This window comes from Chrysochloris asiatica, unplaced genomic scaffold (assembly GCF_000296735.1).
Source record: "Chrysochloris asiatica unplaced genomic scaffold, ChrAsi1.0 scaffold00069, whole genome shotgun sequence".
Classification (NCBI taxonomy): domain Eukaryota; kingdom Metazoa; phylum Chordata; class Mammalia; order Afrosoricida; family Chrysochloridae; genus Chrysochloris; species Chrysochloris asiatica.
The window spans coordinates 12,419,954-12,433,319 of record NW_006408587.1 but is presented as its reverse complement, the minus strand read 5'-3'; positions in this window follow the sequence as shown (position 1 = coordinate 12,433,319).

Below are 13,366 nucleotides of genomic sequence, written 5' to 3'. Positions count from 1 at the left end.
TGATAGTTGATCCAAGATGAAGAATGGTATTACAGAATTTGCTAAGTGATTTTCTTTCATTCTTATTTTTAGCAATATAAACTCTTGATGCAATATCAAACTTCTTAATATTAATAAAATGAGCTGAACATGCTCTTAAAAGTGAGCTTTCTAGGACAATGAGCTAAATGCAAATGTCTAGTTACTGCTATCCTCTTACTTTCTTTATTCTTTCTTGCAGAATGTGCCTCTGTCTCTACCTATCTATCTGTCAGATGGATGCATGGATAGATCTGCCTATCCATGCATCGATCTATCCACTTGTGTATTTAACCAACATTGCTTATTGCTGATTGCCAATCTTCTTAAAAAAACAACAACAACAACAAAAAAAAACAGGGTCCACTTTATTGTGTGACTTCTTTACTGTGACATTTTCAATGCATAGGGCGGTGTCATGCAATAGTATATACACATTAACCATACTTCAAGTGAATAAATGCAGCTAGAATTCCCTACTAGTAATAATAGAAGTATTGGTATGATGCTGTAGGATAACTGCTAGACTGTAAAGTCAGTTTGAACCACAAGGTCAACAGTTCGAAATCATTAACTGCTCCTTGGAAACACTACATAGCTTTCACTATGAGTTGGAAACAACATGATGCCACTTAACAACAACAATAATGACTTACTTGGGGCGGACTTTCCAAAAATCCCAAATCCAAACATGCTAGCCTTGGAAAAGGCAATCTAAAATGATTATTGGAGTCCTTTTTGATAATGGTCATTTGAAAGAAAGGTTGCAACATTCTCTTATATTAGTGTGATTACATTTGGGAAATTTACAAACTGTGTATGTGAACCTTAGGTTGTTTCTATATAAACTGACAGAATATTCTTTTTCTCCCTAATCCAATTTTTTTTTATCTTTTACTTTTTCCTCCATAGAGTGATGATCATTGACCAATGCAATTTCTCTATCATGAAACAAGGATTTAAACATATTCTTTATTAAGGCAACAAAATGAAATGACATATTTTTTACGTTGTTTTGTTTTCTTTACAAAGACTTTTTCTTTTTATAAATTACTTAAATAAATATGCTTATTGTGTTGCTGTCAGGTACCCAGTTGATTTGGACACAACAGAAAGAAACACTGCCCGAGCCTGCACCATCCTCACCATCCTTGCTAGGCTTGAACCTGTTGCTGTTGTCTTTGCGCCAATCCATCCGCTGGGCGTCTTCCTGTTTTATACTGACCTCCACTTTACCAAGCATGATGTCCTTATCCAGGAATTGATCCCTCCTGACAATATGTCCAATGTAAGAAAGACAAAGTCTCATCACCCTGGCTTCTAAGCAACATTCTGGCTGTACTTCCTCCAACACAGATTTTTTTGTCCTTCAGGTAGCCCATTTACTTTTAATATTCTTCTCCAACAGCATAACTCGAATGCATCAATTCTTCTATACTCTTCCTTTTTCGTTGTCCAACTTTCATATGCATGTAATGCTTTTGCAGACTCCACGGCTTGGGCCAGATGCACTTTAATACTCAAACTGATGTCTATGCTTTGGAACACTGTAATGAGGTCTTGTGCAGCAGATTTGCCTACTGCAATATGTCATTTGATTTCTTGACTGCTGCTTCCATGAGTGTTGATGGTGGATCCAAGCAATATGAAGTCTTTGACAACATCAATCTTTTCTCCATTTATCATGTTGTTATTTATTGGTCCATTGGTGAGGCTTTCTGTTTTGTTTACTTACATTGAAGTGCAACCCAAGCTGAAAACTGTGGTCTTTGATCTTCATTAGTAAGTATATTAAGTCCACTTCACTTTCAACAAGCAAGGTGGTATCATCTGCATATCACAGGTTGTTAATGAGTCTTCCTCCATTCCTGATACCAGGTTCTTTTTCATATAAGCCAGCTTCTCAGATTATTTGCTCAGTATTCAGATTGAGTAAATAAAGTGAAAGAATACAAACCTAGAACACACCTTTCCTGATTTTAAATAATTCAGAATCCCCTTGTTCTGTTTGAATGACTGTTTTTTTTTTTGTTGTTGTTGTTTTTTTTTTTTATACAGGTTCTTCATCAGCACAATTAAGTGTATCCATTCTTAGCATTGTTATCTATAGCTTATCAAGATCCACAGAACTGAACTTTTGCATAGACAATATAGCACACATAAACATCTTTCAGGTAGTCTATGCTTTCAGCCAAGATTCATCTGAAATAAGCAATGATACCCCTTATTCCATGTCCTTGTTTGATCCAGCTTGACCCTTTGGCAGTTTCCTGTTAATGCATTGTTGCAGTTGTGTTTGAATTATCTTCAGCAAAGTTATACTTGCATGTGATATTAATGATATTGTCTAATGATCTGCATTTTGTTAGGTTACCTCTGTTTCAAATGGACACAAATATAGATCTCTTCCAATCAGTTGGCCAGGTAGCTGTAGCTGTCTTCCAAATTGCTTGGCATTGGGTGCCTCTGGTGCTATATCAGCAGTTTAAAAAAAAAATGTTTTATTGTGTATTATGGGATAGTTTACAAGGGAGAACATTAGCTTTATATTGTCATGGTTACAATTCCCTCCATGCATCATCAACCAACCAAAAAGTATACCCGGCAAGCCTGCCCCTCCGCCCCCGGGTCGTCAGTACACATCCCCTCTCCCTCTCTGGGTCTAGAGTCCCCAGCAGTTCCATCTCTCCATGTCATCATCTCTGCCTCCATCACCGGTGTCACTGCTTCTCTGGGTAGGGCCCTGTACTCTGATCTTCTCAATTGATGGTCCCAGGGGTCTCTGCTCCTAGACTGCAAAGTCAATCACTCTCCTCCTTTTGCTGCACAATGTCTACCTTTACATTCCCAATCCTCACAGTCAGTCCTGATAGCAGTCATTCACTAATGTACCTATCTCCTTTCATCAGCCCCGCCCATACAGATTGGGTACTACTCAGTGGAGATTCTTCCTCCATGCCGTATGGATTCTGACTCCCTCTTGAAAGCTTGTAAGTCAGTCATTTCTTGCCTTTGTAGTCCCCGCCCCCGTTTTGGGTAGCCAATATCCAAGCTGCCAATCCCTGTCTACCCTGTGTAGCGAGGGGGTGGGAATGATTCTTGCTGTAAAGATTTATTCCCTCTTTGAGCTATTGCACCCATAAGTGTAGGTCAAGATCATCAAATTGTATCAGATTACTCTTTTTTTCTTCTTTCTTCTTCTAGTTGAGTTCTGTTCATCCATCAATTGAAGCCAGGTCAAGTAGGTATTATCTGCAAGTATGGTGTTCTTAATGCATATGCCCTCTCCTTATCAGCTGGATGCTTCACTCTCCACTATAATCTTCTGTGGCTATGTCACTGACTCTGGGCCCAAAAGTCCCTAGGACTTGCCTTACTGCTGGCCAACCAGGTTTCCACCTGGGTTCACAGGAGTCTATTGAATGTTGTAGGGCATAGTTCACAGCTTCATTGCTCTTTTTCCCTCACTTCCCCTTATTGATGACAAATGTGGTCACCAATCAGAGCATGTATTCCCATTGAGTGTTACTCTTGAAAGGGGATTTCCCTTGAGGTGACCCAACCACTTGGCTTGATGTCTCCTGGGCAAGCAACTTGCTTGTTTCTGTAGTAATCTGTTGGATTGCCATTATTGTTTTGTATTTTCCTGTCAGTCTTTCTTTCAAGAAGTATCTTCTGTTCTTCTAGTCACTCCAGAATGGTCTGTTTGTCCTTTCAAGTGAGAATTTCCCATCTCAGAAGATTCTGGATGGGGTTCAGGATTTCACCTATGGTCTTATGCGATGTAAAGGCTCCACAGGAAGCCTCCTTTACTGGGCATGCTGTACCCCCACTTTAGGTATTCCAATCAGTTATAGGCAGAAGATGGACTTTCTATGGTTATATTTCTGGCTATTCCTTTCTCTCCCCTTATAGTGTCTATTTTATAATGGTTTGCAAGGGAAACCAAGATTCAAAATACAGCCAAGCAGGTCAACATTATTTCCCCCCTTTTGCCCATTCCAACCATGTCACAATCCCTGTATCCCAGAGCCCTGTTTTCCCAAGGTTATGTATACAGCATTATTTACCTTTGTCCCAGTAAGCCCAGGCAAACCTGTCTAATTGTTTTCCCATCAGCCTTGTTCTTTCATTCCCCTCCTAATTTTTGTGTATTTCCCCCCTCCCAAACACCCAAACTATCCTGTGTCTATTCGCTGCTCTGTGATCCACCTTCCCATCCCTCCCTTCATCCCACCTCCCACATCCTGGTAACCAGCAAAGAATCCTTAACCCCCTCCCTGCTTTACTATGGGTTCTTTTTCTTAGTCTTTTACAATAGTGGTTCTATGCAGTATTTCTCCTTTTGTGACTGACTGATTTCACTCTACATAATGTCCTCAAGGTTCATCCATCTTATGTGGTAATTTACAGCTTCCTTGTTGAACAACATAGAAATGTTGTTGTTGTTGTTGTTGTTAAGTGCCGTCGAGTCGATTCTGACCCATAGCGACCCTGTATAGGGTTTCCAAGGAGCATCTGGTGAGCTTGAACCAACAATCTTGCAGTTCAAAGGACTTTGCAGTCTGACACATTAGCCCACAGTTCCATACCAGGACTCAAGGTAGAATAGCATTGGGAAAAAAATCAAAACCTGAAAAAAGGGGTCCAAATGATTAACAATATCAGAAATGGACAATATATTGAAAGGGCAAAGTAGTAGAATTGAAGAGACAGAAACCAGTACAAATGATCTAGAAGATTAATCTCTCAATACTGCTAAGATAAGCAGAAAAAAGTATTAAAAAAATCTGAAGAAAGACAACATGAAGAGGACTAACTTACGAATTATTGGAATTCCAGAACAGGAAGAGTCACAGAATACCACAAAGGAGATAGTTGAAGAGCTGCTGGAAGACAATTTCCCTAAGATCCTGAAAAATGAAAAGATAAGCATTCAAGAATCTCAATGTACCCCAGGAAGGATAGACCCCAAAAGAAATTTACCAAGACATATCATAATCAAGTTCTCCAAAATCAAAGATGAAGAGATAATCCTGAAAGCAGAGAGGGAAAAAGAAGTGTTACTTACAAAGGCAAGCAAATAAGATTAAGCTCTGATCTTTTGGCTGAAACTATGCAGGCAAGAAGGCAATGGGGAGACATATATAAAACCCTGAAAGAAAGAAAAAAAAAAAACACCCTGCCAAACAAGAATCATCTACCCAGCAAATAAGACATTGTGATATAAAAACATTCTAGGATAAACAGAAACTCATGGATTTTGTCAAAGCCAATTCAGGGCTTCAAAACATCATAGAGGGTGTTCTTTGGACTGAGAACTAACAAGAACAGTCAACAACCAGAGATTGACATATGTGGCAACACCATCTGGCACTCCATCAACAGATTCAAGAGTCCAGAACAGAACATAACTACAAGAATTAATTCAGAGGATCTGGAATGCCAATCTATGATCCAAACAATTACAGTGCAAAAGAGGTAAACATATAGGAACAGAGAGAACCAGGTGATGCAGGGTCAGATAGATGGCAGTGTAAAATAGACTGGTTTAAACGGAGGAAATGTTAATAGGATGTAGGATAACCTCAAAGAAAATTAATACTTCACAACATATCAAAAAAATGAAAATCCAAGAAGAATATGGAAACATTAAAAATAAGAAGCTTGAGAAATGGCATCTATACTAAAACAAAGAAAAAAAATATTTGTTGGCTACCAGGAGTGAGAGGGAGAGCATTGTAGAACACAGGTTAGGGGAGAGACACATCATAGTCCAGGTGTTGGGGAGGGCAATACACAAGAATGGGGAAGGAATGGAAGAGCAAAGTAGATAGGGGAACAGTGAGGCAGGTTTACATGGGTTAAATGGGAAAGAGGTAAATAGTAATGTTTGTACAACCTTGGAAGAACAGGGCTCTGTGATACAGGGATTGAAGGCATAGTCTGAATGAGTTAAAAAGGGGAGGTAATGGTAAGATGCTTGACTGTCTTATGAATGTTAGTTTCTCTTGCCTACTATTGTAAAAGAGACACTTTAGTGGAATAGAAAGAAATATCAGAAAACATGATTACTGAAAACTTGTAAGCCCATATTCAGCCTATAACTTATTGGACTATCTAAAAGGGGTTCTAAAACTTCCCCCAATGAAATAGGCTTCTATCAGAGCCTTTGTAGTGTTTAAGACCTTAGGTGTAATCCTGAGCCCCATCCAGAACTTTCTGAGGTGGGACATTCCCAGTTGAAAGGACATTCAGACCAGCCTGAAGCATATAGAGGAACAGAAGATACTTCATGAAAGAAAGTTCAGAAGGAAAAATAAAAAACAAAAATGGCAGTCTGATTGGCTACTATAAGAATGAGCAAGTTGTTTATTGGGGCGCCATCAAGGCAAGTAATCAAGTCCCTTTGGGACAAACCCCCTCCAAGACTGAAAATTAAAGGGAATACATCAGCAGGAATGTAAGCTTGTTGGTGACCATATTGGTCTACTGGTGAGTGGAAAAGATGGAAAGGCAGAAATGAAGGTATGAGTTGAGTTCAACCATGTTCTATGCACTCCTGAAGACTTGGAGATAAGAAAGAGAAGAGGAATGGCTGGTTGGTCCAAGGTGTGGTGAGAACTCCTAAACCCATGGACAAGAACTTAGCTGTGGAGGGCTAGAGCTAAGAGTGAAGTGTCCAGCTGATATGAAGTGAGGGTAGATGCACATGAATGCCCAAACTTGCAGATAGTACCTATTTGATTGAGTTTCGATGGCTTGATGACCAGAACTTGAATAGAGAAAGATAAAGAAACTTGATAAAGAAAACAAATGTACATTGGTACAATTTGATGAACTTGGCCTATACTTATGGATATACTAGCTCAAAATACCACCCGAGATGGAAGGAGTCTTCACATCAAATATCAAACATATCCCCTCTGTACAGTGTTGATAGGGATGGGCAACTTAGACATTGGCTACCTAAAATGGGCTTATAAAGGCACGAAGTGGCTAACTTACAAGTTTTCAAGAGGGAGTTTAGTTTTAGAGTGCAGGGAAGGTAGAATCTCCACTGAAGAGTTTTATCTTATCTAGACATGTCTGGTGAAAAGTGATGGGGATAAGATTCTTATGATTCAATCGTGAGTAATTGTTATCATGATGAAGTGAGATTGTCACAACTGTAAAGGTAGAAGTTTTGTAACATAAAACGGGGAGTAGTTAATCTTACATTCCAGAAGACCCCCCCTAGGACCATCAAGGAAGAAGAGCATAATATGGAACCCTTAGCCAGAGAAGCAGCGACACCAGAGATGGAGGCAAAGATGATGACATGGAAAGATAGAGCAGCTGAGAACTCTAGACTCATGGAAAGAGAAAGGGTGTGTGCTGGCGTCCAGGAGGCAGACTTGCAGTATGTACCCTTAGGTTGTTTAAATGATTATATATTCCTGAGTGTTTTTGTGTACATCAAAAGACAAACAAAAAACAGAGGGAATAGGAGCAAATACCGTTGAATGGTGATACATGGAGAGGATTGCAATCATTGCAATGATATGAAATATGATAGGATGAGTACAAAGCTGATATTCTCCCATGTAAACTATCACTCAGTGCACAGTAAAAGCTTTTTAAAAATAAAATAAAATAAATGAAAAATGCAAGCAAAGTAATCCAAATCTCCCATTAAAAATAAAAAATTACCTTTTGGGAATGCCTTAACAAGAAATGTATAAAACAGATGTGAAATTTGAAGCCATCTCAAACAACAAATTACTGATTAAAGAATGCAAACTAAAAGGCTGTCTAATTTAAATTAAATACAAATTCTAGATCCTTTTTACAAACTAGATATGCCTATTAATCATTTCCTATGCCTATTAACAATTCATAAACCTCATTTTAAAGTAATTTCCCCAATATTTTGTCAATATTTTGGACAACTTGTCATATTATTGGACTGTAAAACATTCATTATTGAAAATATTTAACTAGTCTTTTTCAGGTGAGAGAACAAAAAGTATCTCTGAACAATAAAATTGAGTAAATAGTTTTCTTTTTCTTAGTTGAAATCCTGTCATCTCCAAGATGAGAGGTTGAACTATGTGATATAAAATTGGAGCTGTAACCTGTAGAATTAGAAGAATAGATAGTTCACCAAAAGTATTTGAAGCTTTTCTATGCACAGTCAGTTATTGTTGTTGTTGTTGTTATGTGCCGTGGAGTCGGTTCCGACTCATAGCGACCCTGAACAGGGATTCCGAGGCTGTTAATATGACTCAAAGTGACCCTGAACAGGATTTCCGAGGCTGTAAATATATATATAAATGTTAATTTTTTGCTTGCGATCTGCTGGTAAGATTTTTAAGCACTACAATTGATTTAATTTGCTGAATAAGAAAAAAAATATTATAAGTATTGAAGTCTAGTACCAGTTTTTTTGTTGTTGTTGTTTATTTGAGTCCTGGTGTAGCTCTGTGGGACAATGCACTGGACCACAAAGTCAGTTTGAACTGCAAGCTCCTCAATTCAAACTCACCAGCCACTCCTTGGAAACCTTATACAGGTTCACTATGAGTCAGAACCAATTCGATGGCACTTTACAACAACCCAACATTAATAAGATATAACCACCTGGTACGTGTATGATGCTGTTTCAAAAAGTTCATGGAAAAACATTAATTTTTCATTCTATTTGTACACAAACTTTTTGAAGCACCCTCGTATTTGGTTCTGTTGGAGGTAAGAAACATCTTTGTTTTAAATCGAGTATAGCAAAATCAGTCAAATGGAGCAGGCCGAAAATATTTGTTTATAGTAAACAAATTTTAGTACACTTTACATACTTAGATGCAAGGTAAGATGGAAAAAGGAGTATGTTGTTTGTCTATGCGACTTATGGAAATAAAGAGAATATGAATATTAAGAAGAGAAAAATGCTTGTCTCTACAACCAGTCATTATAAATACTTATTCAAAGTTCAAATACATGCATATATTGTGCATTTACTGTATGAAAGCTGTAATTTCACATTCAATTAAATTGACATTTTAGAAGATCTGAACAGCTGTTTATTTAGAGTTATGGACTGAGACCATACAAATAAGGCTGTAAGTGATAAGATACCTGGATCAAGAAAAAATGTTTCATTTGAGTTTGTAGGTTTATAAGCTTATATGTTTATTTGCACAGTTATCAAGCCCAGCTAGTGTGTCTGTTCTTACGACAGCGTTATGGTAATAGCATTACATTTTATCGTCTGACACAGTGACTTTTATTTATTTATCTGACTTCATGTTACCTCCGTTATTATTACTGTTGATTGCTGTTGAGTTGGTTCTAGCTCATAACAACCCTGTATAGAGTTTCCAAGGAGTGGCTGGTAAGCTTGAACTGCCAACCTTGTAGTTCAAACAGACCTTGCAGTCCAGCACATTAACCTGCAGCACCACATTATTACTACCATTGCTGTTTGCCACTATTGTTGTTGTTAAGTGCCAATGAGTGGGTTCCGACTCATAGGGTCCCTGTATGTGGTTTCTAAGGAGCATCTTGTGGGTTTGAACTGTCCTCCTTGCACATAGCAGTACATTGTTTATCCTTCAATGCCACACCCACCAGGACTCCCATATTATTTACATTGATTTAATTCATCTAAATTAGATTCATTATTTAAATACTCATGCCATGTATTATAAAATAAGTACATTTCTTGGTGCAATTAATAATAAAAAAAATATCTGAGGAGAGAACTTAAATTGAAAAACATTAATTGTGGTGTCCTCCTGAATTTCACTTACTTATCAAGTTTCTCACAAACTGTTTCCTTGTATACCCAGGTAGAAGAGTTATTTATTATTAAAAGTTAACATTGGAATAGAGATGAATCTCACAGAACCTAATGTTTTACTATAGAATTCTAATTATGTGATTGCTTTTTAGATAACATGGCTCAAAATTGTGACATAATTGTTTTCCTATAACTATACTCCATCCCATAAGCGAACTCAACTTTGAAGTTATGTTGCCTGCTTTGCTGTTGTTGTTAAGTGTCGGGGAGTCTATTCTGACTCACAGCAACCCTATACAGGTTGTACTAGGAGCTTCTGGATCTTTTGGTTTACATCCAGTGCTTATCCTATATTGCCACACCAAGAATCTGTAGGTCATGTTGTTGGCTGTGCAACATGGATTCTGACTCATGACAGTGCTGCATAGAATTTCTGAGACTGTAAATCTTTATTTGGAACCAGGAAGCTTCATCATTCTCCTACTGAAGTGGATTCAAACTGCTGGCCTTGCAGTTATCAGCCCAACTTGTAAACACTTTGCCACCAGGACTCCTTCCAAAAATAGACTTTTGTGAAGTACTTTCCAGTCAGTTCAGACTAATAAGACCCAGTATAGGGCTCCTGGGGAGTGGCTAATGAGTTTGAATGGCTGACTTTGTGGTTATCAATTCAGTGTTTATCCTTCAGGGCACTGGGACTCTCATAGTATTATTTATTGTTTTTGCTAAGTTCCATGATTGACTCCAATTCACAGTGACACTCCGTATGGTTTCAAGAGTGGCTGGCGGGTTTGAACTGACAACCTTGCAGTTAGCAGTACAGAGCAGATTATCTAAAAATTACTTAGTCTATCAATTTAGACTTTGATCTTTGACAGGGGATCTAGGCTTCCTTTGCAAAGCTCTGTTTTATTACCCAAATATAGTACATAAATTCTTACTATTATAAATACATGAGATAATGAGGAGAATTTTCAAGTTGCTACTTACATTAAATGCAGGGTGTTTGATCGTTAGAATAAGTATGCGTATGGCACTGTGGGTTAATGTGCTGGACTGCAAAATCAATTTGATCCACAATGTTCAAGCTCACCAGTAGCTCCTTGGAAACCCTATACAGAGTCACTATGTCTATACACAGTCACAGAACTGACCCGATGACATTTAACAACAACGACAATGAACCAATACACTCAAAACAAAGAGAATTATACATGTTTCTAAGGAATATTCCATTTTCTAAATTTTCATTGTGACACTGTTGGTTAATGCGCTGGGCTGCAAGATCAATTTAAACTGCAAGGCTGTTAGTTCAACCTCACCGGCAGCTTTTTGGAAATTCTACAGAGGGTTGTTATGAGTCAGAACTGACTCAATGGCCCTTAACAACAACAATGATATAGTTGTAAAGGAGTCTTGGTAGTGTAGTGGATTACGAGCTGGGTTGCTAACTGCAAGTTTAGCAGCTTGTGTCTACCAGTCATTCAGAAAGATGAGACTTTCTGCTCCCATAAAGATTTACAGCCTTGAAAACTCTATATGGGTCACTATGAATGGCAACCAATTCAATGACACACAATCGCCATCACCTACCCAGGTAGCTCTAAGGAGCCCTGAGTGGATTATGAGCTATCTTCAAGGTCAGTAGTTGGAATTTACCAGTCACTTCCCAGAAGAAAGATGAGACTTTCTACTCCCAAAAAGATTTATAGCCCTGGAAACTCAATACAGGGTGGCTATAAGTCAGAACTGCCTCAGGAGCATACAACCACCATCACCATCAATGTAGTTGTGGTTGTTTCTCTAACATGTCTTTGATTCATCACCTCTTCTTGTATAAGAAACTGTACCAAGGCCAAAAGGGTGATGAAATAGAATGGGAGAACAATTTAAAGGCAAAAGGTCCATGAAAAGGACAATCTCCATAACTGCCATATAGTTAAAAGTATACATTTTAACAACGATCAGTTTTTAATGTAATCTTTTCATCTTACAATTTGTGTGTGTCAGATATTTTCCTGTTTTACTGATTGACATTCAGTAAATCTTGGAGTTCTAAAAATGAAATGCAGATGTTAAAGAATTACTGCTTTTGTAGACTTACTGATCAATCAGTGAATGTATGATTAAATCACTGCAACAACTTGCACTGATTGTTAAAGATTTTCAGATGTGACTAAAATCACAGAAAAAAATTTCAAAAACAGGGACATTTTGGCTAGAGATTCATGTGTTCTGAAGGAAGCAAATTAAGGACTCTGGAATCTTTGTGTAGAAAATAAAAATGGGAAATGAGATCATTGTTGAGTCAACACTATTATACAGTTCTATAAAGTTAATGTACCCAATATGACTCATCATCTGTATAGATATAGATATTTGCAAGGTGCTCTTGGGTCGAGGTATTTTTCTTGTGTGTGTGCATGTGCTGTGTGTGTCAATATCACAGAGTAGGAAAGAAAAATGCTAAAAGTGAGTGTCATGAAAACTGGAAAGGGAACTGATTGATTCAAATACTTTTTTAAAACTCCATTTTACAAGAGGATAAATACCACATGATGTTCACTATAAAATGCATACTGTCAAATTGCTGAGCTGAGCTGAGAGATTGCTGAGCTGGTCTGTCAGGGGTCAATTAAGACAGTAAGTCAAAATAAAAGTGTTAGTTAATCCTTAAATTACTTACCTTGGAGAAGGCATCAGCTCCCCCCTTCCATATTTCCCCACAAACACCTGCCTTTGTGAGGCTCAGGTGAATCAATGCAGCCATGAAGTGAGGCTCACTACCAATGGAACCCTGAACAAAATGCTCCTGTAGATTTATGGACTCCAGGACAATGGGGAGAGCAAAGGGGAAAAGCTCACAGTGGAAAAGAACTCCCCATTCTGTGTTGATCCTGATAAGGAGACTGCAGTTAAGAAAGATGTCAGAGGAAGTCCTGCACCAAGGCCCCCAATAAAGAGGCCTCTGTGTAAAGATGCCTGGGTTAGGAATGCTGATAAAATAGTGTGTGATTGAGAAATAATTATATTGAAGGAAGAAGTTAAGGTTACACTGAATGCATTAACAAAAAACAAGACTCTAGGAATTGAGGTATTCCAACTGAAATCTGTTGGAGTCTTGGTGTGATGCTGTGGGCTAATATGCCAGGCTACAAAGTCATTTGAACTGCAAAATCGGTGATTCAAGCTCACCAGCTGCTCCTTTGAAAACCTATACAGGGTCGCCATGGGTCAGAATCAAATTGACAGCACTTGACAACAACTGAAATCTGTTAACAAACTGATGTAGCACTGAAGGCTATCACTCATCTATGACAAAAAATGTGACAGTCAGCTACCTGACCAAGCTTTTGTAAGAGACTTAATATTTGTGACTATTCCAAAAAAACTCACTAAACAAAATGTGAAAACATCCAACAATATCATGTATATTACACGCAAGTAAAATATTGCTGAAGAAAATTCAAAAACAGTTTTAACAGTACATTGACAGATAATTGCCAGAAATTCAAGCCAGATTAAGAAGATGACATGGGAATAGGAATATAATTTCTGACGTGAAATGAA